Source organism: Cannabis sativa, chromosome 2, assembly GCF_029168945.1.
Source record: "Cannabis sativa cultivar Pink pepper isolate KNU-18-1 chromosome 2, ASM2916894v1, whole genome shotgun sequence".
NCBI classification, from domain to species: Eukaryota; Viridiplantae; Streptophyta; class Magnoliopsida; order Rosales; family Cannabaceae; genus Cannabis; species Cannabis sativa.
Genome location: NC_083602.1, coordinates 82,398,468 through 82,412,674, shown reverse-complemented (window position 1 = coordinate 82,412,674; position 14,207 = coordinate 82,398,468). Strand labels below are relative to the sequence as shown.

The window sequence follows — 14,207 nt, the reverse complement described above, 5'->3', positions numbered from 1 at the left end:
GCATTTCATCCTCAGACGGATGGGCAATCTGAGAGGACTATACAGATATTAAAAGACATGTTACGGGCATGTGTGCTTGACTTTGAGGGATCATGGGTAAAGTACCTTCCCCTGATCGAGTTCTCTTATAATAACAGCTATCAAGCAACAATCGGGATGGCCCCTTATGAGCTTTTATATGGAGGAAAGTGTAGATCGCCCATTCACTGGGATGAAGTGGGTGAAAGAAAGTTCTTGGGTCCCGAAGCTGTTCAGAAAACAAGTGAGGCAGTTAACAAGATTAGAGCGTGAATGCTCGCGGCTCAGAGTAGGCAGAAGAGTTATGCCGATCCAAAGCGTCGAGATATTGATTTTCAGGTCGGGGACCTGGTATTTCTCCGAATATCTCCGATGAAAGGCATAAAACGCTTTGGGAAGAAGGGAAAACTTAGCCCGAGGTTCATTAGACCTTTTGAAATCCTTGAGAGGATAGGGCAAGTAGCGTACAGGTTGGCTATGCCCCCAGCGCTGGCAGCTGTACATAATGTGTTTCATGTTTCAATGTTTCGGAAATATGTCTCAGACTCGTCCCATGTTCTGAGTTATGAAGCATTGGAACTTCAGCCAGACTTGTCATACGAGGAACAACCAGTGCGGATACTCGATAGAAGAGAGAAAGTCTTGAGAAACAAGACTGTGGCACTGGTGAAAGTACTGTGGAGGAACAGTAAAGTAGAAGAGGCAACCTGGGAACTCGAGACGGATATGCAGCAGAAATATCCGGAGTTGTTCAGGTAAATTTCGGGACGAAATTTCTATAAGGAGGGGGTAATTGTAATACCCGGAATTATGAGAAAGGATTAGCAAAACCCTAACTAGATAATTATGTATAATTGAGGAATTATATTATTATATAGTTCAATATATGTGAAATTATATGAATTTTAATATGTTAAGACCCCGTTGGTGAGCCAAGGGCATTTTGGTAATTATGACCCGAGAAGGGTAAAATGGTAAAATTAATTTAATTACGTGCTTAATAGAACTATATTATTATATAGTATGCCTGTGTTGTCTTTTCAGGTGTGTTCTGACAGGTTGGCGTGGTATAGTCACAACCGGGTATTTCGGGCCGAACCGGGTTCGGGCCCGAAATGCAAATTGGATTGAAATATTTGGCATTTTATTTGATAATGAGAAATCTAAAATTTATTTGGAAATAAATGAGTAGGGAATGACTAGAATGCCCTTGTATGTGTGAGTAGGTGAAAATTGGCCCTAGGGGCATTTTGGTCTTTTGACCTTTAATGATATGCTTTGATAAAAATGGATTTTTAAGGAAAGAGAAAATTGATTTTCTGGGTTCTACTCCCTGTTACCCGTCCCTCTCTCTATCTCTCTAAACCTATCTTTTTCAACTTTGATTTTGGAAAGAAATTGCTTGAATTGGAGCTTCAAATTTGTGGGTTTTTGAGCTTGGAATTGAAGGGAGTTCTAGCTATATTTGAGGTAGTTTTACAGCTTTTAATTTTGATTGTTGTTGCTGAATTTGTTGGTTGAGAAGCATGTTTTCTAAGTTTTAATGCTCTTGATTGCATGAGTGTTAATCTTGATAAGTTTGAGTATCAATTTCATGATCTTGTGGTGATTTCTATTGTTGATATTTAGATGAAATTCTAGGGTGCTTCTAATGATTGAATTTTGTATTTAGTTGTTAATTATGCTGCTGGAAAATGTTTGGGGTTGAAGGATTTAAAGCTCAAGTTCATGAGCTTGAACTTTGTTGGTTTAAATGCATGATTTTGAATTGATTGTGTAATTTGAATTTTGAGAGTTGTTGTTAGCTCTCTATTGTGATGATTTTTATCTGTAAGAAGTTAATTTTGGGTATGGTATGATTGAGGTTCGAATTTATGGAAAAATTGGCATGTTTAGGCCTTAAAAATGGAGTTTTTGGGTGTTCTGAACCCAGTCGTCGCGACGGGGTTTTTGGCCGTCGCGACTGGATTTGGCAGTGAGAAATTCTGTTTTCTCAATTTTGTTTTAGCCATAACTTTTGACTCGGGACTCCGTTTGGGATGTTCTTTATATCGTTGGAAAGCTCGTTCCGAGCTCTATTTTATTATCTATGTTTTGAATGCCATGTTTATATTTTGTGAAAGTGAAATTGGAGATTAACCCTATTTGTGAAATCCCGGATTGTGTGACTAGGATTACCGGCACCTGATCAGGAGCACCCAGGGGTTTGGAATCTCTGTTATTGCGGGACAACAGGTAAGACAGTAGTTTGCACGTAGAGTATGCGCGGTGGCACTTATGTTGAATGTGATATATGTGAGTAATTGCAACCAGGATTAGGGTTATTACCCTAACATGAGCAGTTTAATAGCCTAGGGTTATTACCCTAGTGATATATGTTGTGTAATACTATGCCATGTCGGATATATCTATATATTGGAAATTATGAATTATGCACTTAAGGCATAATTAAACTAGACTCGGTAAGCTAGTACCTTGAGTTTAATTTTAATGCGGTCTAGGGTTATTACCCTAGAATATTATGAGTCCAGTGAAAGCATGAGTCAGGGTTGATACTCTTAGTAAATGTCATCTAAGTATATAGAAATGTATTTATATGCGTGATTACATAGTATGCAAGTTAGGGTTATTACCCTAAGATTATATATGTTGTAGTAAATATTGAATACACGCATGTATGTTAGAAGTTATGTGTTTAAGACATAACTGGGTTAACCTGGTATATATCACCAGGATAAACCACCGAAAGAACGTAATACATGGATTACGTATATACATGAATAGGGTTATGCGAGCAAGGCATAACCAGGTTAGGCTCGGTAATCAGAACTGAGGTAAACCCTACTGAGGCCTTATTGTATATAGACGTGTGAGAGCAACACGTAGGTCTACGCCACGTAGACATAAATAGGCATGTGAGCGTAACATGCAGGTCTATAGAAAATAGACAAATATTGCGGTGACACTAATAATTATGTGTTACATATTGAGATTAAGGGTTATGTGTCAAGGCATAATCAAGTTGGACTCGGTATCTAGAACCGAGATGAACTATTCTAAGGCCTTATTGTAATTAGACGTGTGAGAGCAACACGTAGGTCTACGCCACGTAGATATATATAGATGTGTGAGCGCAACACATAGGCCTACGCCACGTAGACATAAATAGGCATGTGAGTGTGACATGCAGATCTGTGACACACAGACATATATGAATGGCATTACTGTTTAAATAGTATGATGAGCATATTATATTTGTTGTGATTTATACTGTCTTGCTGGGCTTGGCTCACGGGTGCTCTACTGTGCAGGAAAGGGTAAGTCAGTGGCTGATCAACCATGAGTTTGAGGAGCAAGATGAAGAATGTACATGTTCAAGCCATATCAGACCAAGCGGGTTAAGGGTCTATTAGTGTTGAACTTTTGAATTCTGTTTTGCCGCTTAGGTCGCCTAGAAAGAAAAGACTTGTAATAAGTTTGTAATTATTTTTGGGATCCCAACTATTTTGAAAGTTTAAATATATTACAAGTTTATTTTCATTCTATTTAATATAAAAGTTTAAATTCTGCGCTATTTTGATTAGTAATCCCGATGAGGGGATTAGAGTTTCATAAGTATTTTGGGTAGCGTGCCTGATTATTTAGGGCGTTACAATTCTAGTTGAGACCATACTGCTTGTAAGACTCAATAATTGATTTATGATTAATCAATTGTAATTCTAAACTTAGATTATGTCTAATTTGTGAATTTTCACTAAACAGGGGTGAAATTGTAAAGAAAAGAGATTCTAGGTTCACTTATTAATTAAGAGACTCTACGTGTCTAATTAATAATTATATTAAATGACAATATTAATTAATATTCTATTTTAGTTATTAAATAATTAGTTTTGGCATTTAAATGGTAAGAATTGGAAAATTGGTATTTTTGAGAAAATAGAAATAAAAATTGTGAAAACTGCAAAATCCAAGTGAGGCCCATTAACACCATAGGCTGCCCACTTGTGTAAGCATTTTCCAATTATTATTTTCATTATTTTAATGCCAATTAATTACTAACCTAAACCTAGCAGTTGTCTATAAATAGAAAGTGATGGCTCACACCAAATTAAGAAGTTAAGCAATCAGGAAACTACATCTTTCAGAAATTTGAGCCTTCCCTTTTCTCTCTATAGCCGAACCCTATATCTCTTCTCTTGCTCTTCCAATTTCGAAATACCTGTTGGATTTTGTGCCCTAAATAAAACCCATTTCAATATAATCAGATTTACTTATTAATAAAGATAAGAAATAACATTTTATGTTGCATGGTTCACATGATTTATTTCATGATTATATATATAATGTATGAATTCCATTTAAGTCCAGAACATATGAATTTGTTAATGATTATAGTGTTGTCAGCACAGTGGAATATAATCTTAATTATATGTTGGAAAGTTTATTCCCTGATTTGTCAGAACACTGGATTTAGACTGACATGGTATAATCAGCGGTAGGTATTCTTACACCTTCGAAAAGTGTTATGTCCTTTCCAGGACATTGGCAAAGTTTACCAGTATCGGATGTATGGAGTATACATCGGAAGGGACCGATATTGAACCTTGATTAGATATATTAAAATTTACCGTAATATCTATTCAATTCAATATCACCTGTTGATCCTAGATCAAATGATCTTAATCCTGATATGATTAGGTTCAATCTCAAGAGTGTTATTCGAGTTCTTTGATTTGTTAGTTAAGCCTACTTTTGGGTTAGGGTGATACGTACATTTTGGGAACACGGTAGTGCAATTGAGTGGGAGCGCTAACATAAATATGGAATCTATAGCTTCTATCTGGCGAATAGAAAGTAAAGGATGATTTCCTTCGAGCTTAACCAAATGAAAATAAATGGTGGAGTACTCATTTCACTTAGCTGAAATATCATTTATACAGGGTTAAGTGTTTTAAGGATAAAATACATTGTAGGGTGTTACGGTAATTTAATCCAATTACAGTGTAAATCATCTATATAGAGGATCATTGATCAAATTAGGATTATAACAATGGATAACTAATGACGTGTCTATATCATGGAACATATAGAGCGTTCTATATGACTGAGAGTGCAATTCCAAGTTCTAAGTGTGGATTCAATGAGGAATTAATAAGTTAGGGAATTTACTTGGTAAATTCGGTTCGACTTATTGGAAGCTTGGTTATATAGACCCATGGTCCCCATACTAGTTGAGACCATACTGCTTGTAAGACTCAGTTAATTGATTTTTTTTAATCAATTATAATTCTAAAGTTAAACTATGTCTACTTTATGAATTTTCACTAAGCAAGGGCGAAATTGTAAAGAAAAGAGATTCTAGGTTTATTTATTAATTAAGATACTTTATATGTCTAAATTAATAAATATATTAAATGGCAATATTATTTAATAATTATTTTTAAGTTATTAAATAATTAGAATTGGCATTTAAAAGGTTAAATTAGAAAATTGGTATTTTTGAGAAAATGGGAATGAGAAATAACAAAATGGGAAAGTTGCAAAGTGAGGCCCAATTTCCTTAAATGGCCGCCCACTATGCAAAGCCTTTTACCATTTTATTTTTCCATTATTTTAATGCCATATAATTCTAACCTAAACCTACATGGCATTCTATAAATAGAAAGTGTTGGCTTTAAGAAACTCATGACTTTGCACATTTGTTTCTTTCAGAAAGAGCCTAGCCGCCCCTCTCTCTCTTTTCTTCTCTTCTAATTTCGAAATTCCCTTGAGTGATAGAGTAGTGCCCACACACATCAAGTGGTACCTCAATCATAGTATGTAAGACTGTGGAAAATCAGCATCAAAGAAGGAGAGAAAGAGATCCAGATTCAGATCTTGATAATGCTCTGCTACAGAAAGGAATCAAGGGCTAGAGATTTGAATGGAAGGAGTCATTATATTCCGCTGCACCCAATGTAAGGTTTTCTTAAACTCTTATGTGTTTATTTCATTGTTTTAGAATTCATATTAGGATGTTAATGAAACATACTTGCACTACTACAAATTTACCTTTTAATGACACACTTTAGTGACCCACATTTTTTTGTGTGTCACTAAAGAATTAGAGATGAGCTTTAGTGACACTCACAAAATAACTCTAAAAATACAGTGTTAGTGTCTTAGAATTTGGGTCACTAAATGTATGAAGTGTCACTAAAAAGTTATTTCCACTTTTTATTTTTATTTTTTTTATATAAAATATACTGGTATATAGTGACACTCGTAGCGTGAATGGGTAAGTGTGTCCCTACTTGCATAGCGTGTCACCATATCCTAATCTATTTTTCATTTTTTAAAAAAAAAAAATTACAGTTGGGATCCGTGTAATAATTATTCATTTTTTACTTTTTTTTTTTTTAATATGGACTGATTTCAAAATTTTAATAATGATAATAAATGAATTTATTAAAATACAATAAATTATTGATTTCAACAAAAAGGCATTAAAGACAAAAGAGAAAACAAGTTTCAAAATAAAAATCCTAGAGTTTCTCTGCCTTCTCTCTCTCGAACGATGCTTCCCAACCCACACGGCACCACCGGCTTCCCAACCAGACGGCACCATCGACTTCCCAACCCAGACAGCGCCTCTCGTCGACTTCGAACCTAGACGGCGCCCTCGACTTCCCAACCCAGACGACACCTCTCGTCGACTCCGAACCTAGACGGTGCCATCGACTTCCCAACCCAGACGGCGCCTCTCGTCGACTCCAAACCTCACCGTCTCCTCTTCCTCTTCTCTCTGCCTTGCCCACGCGACTGCAGATCTAAAACTCCAAGCTATATAAACTGGTCTTCTTCTCTATTTATTCTCTCTCTCTCTCTCTCTCTCTCTCTCTCTCTCTCTCTCTCTCTCTCTCTCTCTCTCTCTCTCTCTCTCTCTCTCTCTCTCTCTCTCTCTCTCTCTCTCTTCTGTGCAGATGGGTGGCGTTCGTGTTTGATGATTTTCTGGGTTCGACGAGCTAAGTGTTCGACTGGTTTTGGGTTAGATGGGCTTGGTGTTTGAATTGATCCAGGTTCGTGGTTCTGGGGCGTGGAATTCGTGGTTTGGCGGGCTTCATTTTCGAACACAGAGGCATTGGGATTTATGGTTGAGGATGGCTTGATGTTCGTGGTGTATGGTGGTGTATGATCTGATTTTTATGGTTGAGAATGGTTTATACAAGAATCTGATGATCTTTTTGGTTTAGGCTTTTTTGATTCAAAATGTGTTGTATTTATTTTAGGTTTTGTATACATATTTTGTGTTCTAAATTATTTGAATGATTAGTGTGTAATATATTTCAATTTTCTAGTTTATTCTTTTTAGTTGTGTTTCTTGAATCATTTCAACATGTATTCAGTATTCAAATTATCACACTTTGTAATTATTAATTTCTTTTAAAATTTATATTATGAAGAAAAATAATGTGTATATTATTATGATTTTTTTTTACTAACTAAAAATAATTTTTATTTTTGTAAAAAGGAAAATAAAATAAAAAATCTCATATTGTTTTTATGATGAAATTAAAAAATAAAATAAAAATAGATACAGTGACACTCTATAATCGTACCTATTACTTTTGATGTGTGACTCTAAAACTCTATAGTGACACGCAATAAATGACTGTAAAATGGTTTGGTGATAAGCACTGCAGTGTCACTAAAAATTAGTTTTCCAGTCACCCTTATCACTGCGTGTCACTAAATAGTTTTAGAGTCACTCAACGTGGGTCACTGAAACCCGTTTTTCTAGTAGTGTTGGTAGTAAATCTAGATCCTGGTAAAAGATTTCTAACAACTGGCACCAGAGCCATGGTAATGATTTACTTTCATGAAATATGAATTAAAAAGATGTTTTGTGTTGATTTGGATGGTTTCATGTTGGTTTATGTGCTTATGTGATGAATATATGTGTTGTACGAAATTTTTATATGAAAAATAATTAGTCTATTTTTGAAAATATTTTATTTGGATTCCTTGTGAAAATTAAGCAATTTTCATTTTTACGGAACTCGATTCTGATAAAAATTAAAAGAGTTATGATTTTTGGAAAATCGGGGTTCAATGGTGTCGAGGGTGGTGCTCATGTGCACCAGACCCTCGGTTAAGCACCCCCTCTACACGCGCGTGAATTTTGCACCTCGCCCACGATGACCCTGCAGCACGCCCGTGTGCACCCTGCCAGCGCCGAGTTTACTCGGTGTCCCCTCCAATCCGCGCGCGTCCTAGGGCTGCTCGCAGCCTCTCCTGCAGCCCTCCTGGCAGCCAACCCACAATTGCAATTTTTGTGGGATTTTTCCCCAAAAATCCAATTTTTATGGGTTGTTTCGCAAAATTTTATTTTTCCAATTTTAAATATTTCCAATTTGAAATATTTCCATTTTTTAAATATTTCCAATTTTAAATATTTCCTATTTGGTTAGATTTAAAAATTTGTTAACTTTTTTAATATTTATATATTATTTAATTATAAGATTAAATATTTTGATATTTAACATATTTTAAATTAAAAGGTAACTTTGTATTTTTATTTAAAATATTATATTAAAATTATCTTATATGACAAATTAAATAATTAATAAATTTGAAATTAACATAGATATTTTTACAGATACACTTACCATAATTTTTTTCAAATTCAAAATTTGTTATTTTGTTAAATATTTAATTATTTATAAATTATAAGTTTAAAAATTTTATTTTTCTAAATATATCATTTTTTTTCTTATTGGAAATTTATGAATTATATTTTGAATATTTAAATAACTTAGATATTTTTGTAGAAATTTGAATATTACTTAATTTGAGATATTATGACATATAATTATGGTAATCATTATTTATTTATTATTTTATTCCTAAAATAATAATATCTAACCAAATCTATTTTAAAATTGGATTATTTTAATTAAACTATAAGATTTGAAAGTGACATTGAAGATTCTTTCATTCAAATCATTGATCTTATTTGATATTTAATTTAATGTGATTCAAATAAACCTAGATATTTTAAAATTAGTTTCCTTTATTTTGAGATTTTAAGGTTTGTTTTAACAACCCTAAATTTTCAAAATTTATTTGGTTAGTTTAAGAATAATAATTTAATTATATTAATATCTTATTTCACATTTGTTACATGGACAATGTTTGTTTATTTATTTATATTGTTTATTCAAAATTTTTAAACAAATCTATTATTTATTTGATCTAAATTGCTATGATTAACTTATTGACAGATCCAACGATCTGATTTTAATCATTGTCCAATTGTCAATAGATCTTATGAAAAATTTGTAACAGGTAATTTTTGTACTTCTTTTATCTGTGTAAATCTAGTAACATGATAGGGCCCATCCAAATCATTTGACCTATGTGAGCCTATATGTTTGCTATTGGGCTTAGATGCATATAGGTAGCCCATTTAAGTTTTACTAAGTAAATGGACTAGGTTGCTAAAATAAAATTTGACATAAGTAATTTTATTTAGGCCCAATTAGATTTGGGCTTATTCAATGAATAACAATTGTTTATTTTAAGGTTAAATTCTTCTCTTTTGGGCCTTGTGTGAGAGTCGGGGGCCAATAGAAGTGGGTGCGACATATTGAACCCAGCTCCCCCTCACATGAACTACCCCAATTGTGAAGGCCCATTTGCCTTATTTAAATAATTGTATTAGGTTAATTATATTAGTCTAACCTAATTAAAATTGAATTAGCAACATAATTAACTTTTAAAATATATGAAATTTATTTTTTATTTTAATATTTTAAAGTTGATTTTAGAAAAACACTTAGTTAGTGATATATATTCTAGATAGTTATTTCTATACTAGTTATTATTTCTAATATTAAATAGGAAAATATCATTGATTGTGAAATTAATTGTTTATAAATTAATTTTGGTACAATCTATGTTTAGTATATTTTCCTAGTATTAAACTAGAATTAATAATTAAGTTTCCTCTATACTTAATTATTTATTTCTTGAATTTAATACATTTAATTAAATTGAAAATTTCAATATCTAAGTTGATTTTCATCATGATACTTAAATATTGTTATTTTCATGTTATTTAATTAAAATTGGAAATTATTTTAAGTTTGGAATCTTAATTTAGAATAACTTAAGTTTGAATAATTTTCAAAATATATTTTATTTTATTTTATTAATCTTTTTCCCACAATTTCGAAATTGCATTTCTTTAATGCAGAAATTTTGAATTTTATTTGAAAAATAGATTAAAGTTGAAAATTATTTATTTTAATCTTGGACCAACTTAAATCAATAATTTTTTTCATTTAATGATTAATTAAAATAAATGAACTAAAATATATTATTATTAGAAATTGAATTAATTAGTCAATGAAAGTCTAGATAGTTATTATCTGTTTTGCTTGAAGTATTTTTCTAATAATATTTAATTAAATAGAAAATTAATATTTAAGTTGATTCTTAATCATGATACTTAAATATTTGAAATTTTTCTTAAATATTTAATTAAATAGGAAAATTATATTTTTGTTGTAAATTAATTTTATTAATTAATTTTAGGCCAACATAAAATTAAGATAATTTTTCCAGGATTTATTTTTATTTTATTTTAAAGCATTTTCGAAAGTAGTATTCTTATACACTTCATTTTTTCGAAATGCAATATATATTCATAGAAAATTAAATTTGAGTTGTAAATTAATTTAAATTAATTTTGAAACAACATAAATTGAATAATTTTCTAAATATTTATTGGAAATTATTACTAAGATGGAAATAATTCACGTTATTTTCATATCTATCTAAGCATAATTTATAAATATTAAATTAAAATTTATATTTAGAATTTTTTATTCTAAATTGGAAATTTTAATTAAATAAATATATATTTAAAATAAATTGATTAAAATAAATATTAGAAGAAAATACACTTTCATTAAATAATGAGCTTTATTATTAGGATATTCGATCTCCATTGTTGGTTTTACATAGCTATTGTTTTAGTGAGTAATCCTCCCTAATGGAGGAACGTTCATTAGCAAGTTAGCACCGTTTAATCTCGAAAGATAAGTATTTTTGTAAGTTTTTTATATAGTATTGATCACCCTAATGGTGGCGACTGTATAAGACTTGCAAGAGTATGAAACAATGGTAGAAGCTCATAAGATAGAATAGTCTTGACTCTCGCCTAAACGGGACAACGCGGATTCCAATCTTGATAGAATAAAAGGTTGCTAGAATGTTTATCATTTTAGATGAGCTGACAACTCTATTCAATGGATGGTAGCTTTGACTCTCGCCTAAACGGGACACTGATATCAGTTTGTTGAAGACCTTGGAAATTATTTAGGATTGTAGGTTTTAGTATTTTCACTTGTCATTCCTACTTGCTATATGTTTAATAATTTCTGAATTGTGTATGAATTTATATTGAACCATGTAATTTTCTGTTATTAAATTGTAGTTTAATTTCGAATCTTCATTATTGGTCTAACTTGGTTTATTGTTCTAATGAGATAAATCCCTAGTGGATTTTCACCATTAGACAAACATAATAGTGTTAGATCTCGAAAGATAAATATTGTAAATGCAACATCTAGCTGTGTTGGGTTTTGTGCCCTAAATAAAACTCATTTCAATATAATCAAATTTACTTATTAATAAAGATCAAAAATAACATTTTATGTTGCATGGTTCACATGATTTATTTCATGATTATATATATAATGTATGAATTCCATTTAAGTCGAGAACATATGAATTTGTTAATGATTATAGTGTTGTCAGCACAGTGGAATATAATCTTAATTATATGTTCGAAAGTTTATTCCCTGATTTGTCAGAACACTGGATTTAGACTGACATGGTATAATCAGCGATAGGTATTCTTACACCTTGGAAAAGTGTTAGGTCCTTTCCAGGACATTGGCAAAGTTTACAAGTATCGGATTAGATATATTAAATTTACCGTAATATCTGTTCAATTCAATATCACCTGTTGATCCTACATCAAATGATCTTAATCTTGATATGATTAGGTTCAATCTCAAGAGTGTTATTCGTGTTCTTTGATTTGTTAGTTAAGCCTACTTTTGGGTCAGGTTGATACTTACATTTTGGGAACACGGTAGTGCAATTGATGTTGGAAATTATTTTACCAAGATCTTAGATCTACTCACAAGTATGTTGATTAACACCCTAAATATGAACTTCTAAAACGATTATGAAATAAACACATATAAAGTATGAGAAACCTTACATTGGGTGCAGCGGAATATAATGACTCCTTCCGTTCAGATATCTAGCCCTTGATTCCTTTCTGTAGCAGAGCATTATCAATATCTGAACCTGGATTTCTTTCTCTCCTTCTTTAGTGCTGAAACTCCTTCTTGTTGAATGTCTTTCTTCACGATCTTCCTCACTATGATTGAGGTATCACTTGCTGTGTGTGGGCACTACTCTAACACTAAGTAATTTCGAAATTGAAGAGGGAAGAAAGAGAAGAAGGTGGCGGCTAGGTATAGAGAGAGAAGGCTATGGTTTTTCTCTGAAGGAAATCAGAAGTAAAAGTGTAAATTTCCTGAAGCCTTCACTATCTATTTATAGCATTCCACTAGGGTTAGGTTTGAATTATTTGGCATTAAAATAATGAAAATATCAGTTTGAAAAACCATCCCAAGTGGCTGGCCATGTTGTGTAATGGGCCTTACTTGGATTTTGCAGTTTTCAAAAATTTTATTTCTATTTTCTCAAAAACGCCAATTTTTAAATTCAACCATTTAAATGCCAATTCTAATTATTTAATAACTATAAATAATTATTAAATAATATTGTCATTTATCATATTTATTAATTGAACCATACAAAGTATCATAATTAACAAATATGCCCCTAAAACTCTTTCTTTACAATTTCGCCCTTACTTAATGAAAAATTCACAAATAGACATAGTCTAATTTGAGAATTATAATTGATTAATCAAAACCAATTATATGAGTCTTACAAGCAATATTATCTCAACTAGTGGGGGGACCATGGGTCTATATAACCGAGCTTCCAATAAGTAGATCAAGAATTTATAACCTAAATTCACTGACTTATTAATTCTTCGTTGAATCCACGCATAGAACTTAGAATTGCACTCTCAGTGTATAGAATGCTCTATATGTTCCACCATATAGACACATCATTAGTTATCCATTGTTATAATCCTAATTTGATCAATGATCCTCTATATGAATGATCTACATTGTAATGGGATTAGATTACCGTTACACCCTACAATGTATTTTATCCTTAAAACACTTAACCCCGTATAAATGATATTTCAGCTTATGTGAAATGAGTACTCCACTATTTATTTTCGTTTGGTCAAGCTCGAAGGAGATCATCCTTTACTTACTATTCGCCAGATAGAAGCTATAGATTCTGTGTTTATGTTAGCGCTCCCACTCAATTACACTACCGTGTTCCCAAAAAGTACGTATCACCCTGACCTAAAAGTAGGCTTAACTAACAATTCAAGGAACACGAATAGCCTTTCAAGATTGAGCCTAATCATAACAAGATTAAGATCATTTGATCTAGGATCAACTAGGCGATATTGACTTGAATAGATATTACGGTAAGTTTGATAAATCTAAGTCAAAGTTCAATATCGGTCCCTTCCGACGCATACTCCATGCATCCAACCTGAGCTTTACTTTAACCAATACTCTGGAAAGAACATAGCATTTCTCCAAATGCAAGTAAACTCTGTTGTAGATTATCATACCAGTAAAACCCTGTGTCTGATAAATCTAGGAAACTTTATTCACATAGTCATGTTTACTTTCCAATATGTTGACAACACAATAAACAGGATCAAGTATGTGAAAAGGGTTTCAGATGAATTCATACATTATGTAAATATAATCATGAAATAAATCATGTGAACCATGAAACATTAAATGTTATTTCTGATCTATATTAATAAGTAAATCTGATTATATTGAAATGAGTTTTATTTAGGGCATAAAACCCAACAATTGAGTGGAAGCGCTAATATAAATATGGAATCTATAGCTTCTATCTGGCGAATAGAAAGTAAAGGATGATTTCCTTCGAGCTTAACCAAACGAAAATAAATGGTGGAGTACTCATTTCACTTAGCTGAAATATCATTTATACAG

The 14,207-nt window shown here is 31.9% G+C and overlaps 1 long non-coding RNA gene across 1 annotated transcript; it reads left to right on the top strand.

Annotated features, from left to right (window-relative positions):
• The first annotated feature begins 1,233 nt into the window (after positions 1-1,233).
• LOC133034050 (uncharacterized) lies at positions 1,234-3,372 on the top strand. The gene is made up of 3 exons (XR_009686010.1): positions 1,234-1,488; positions 2,191-2,253; positions 3,330-3,372. It is a non-coding gene; the product is annotated as an uncharacterized LOC133034050 (long non-coding RNA).
• The last annotated feature ends 10,835 nt before the right edge of the window (positions 3,373-14,207 follow it).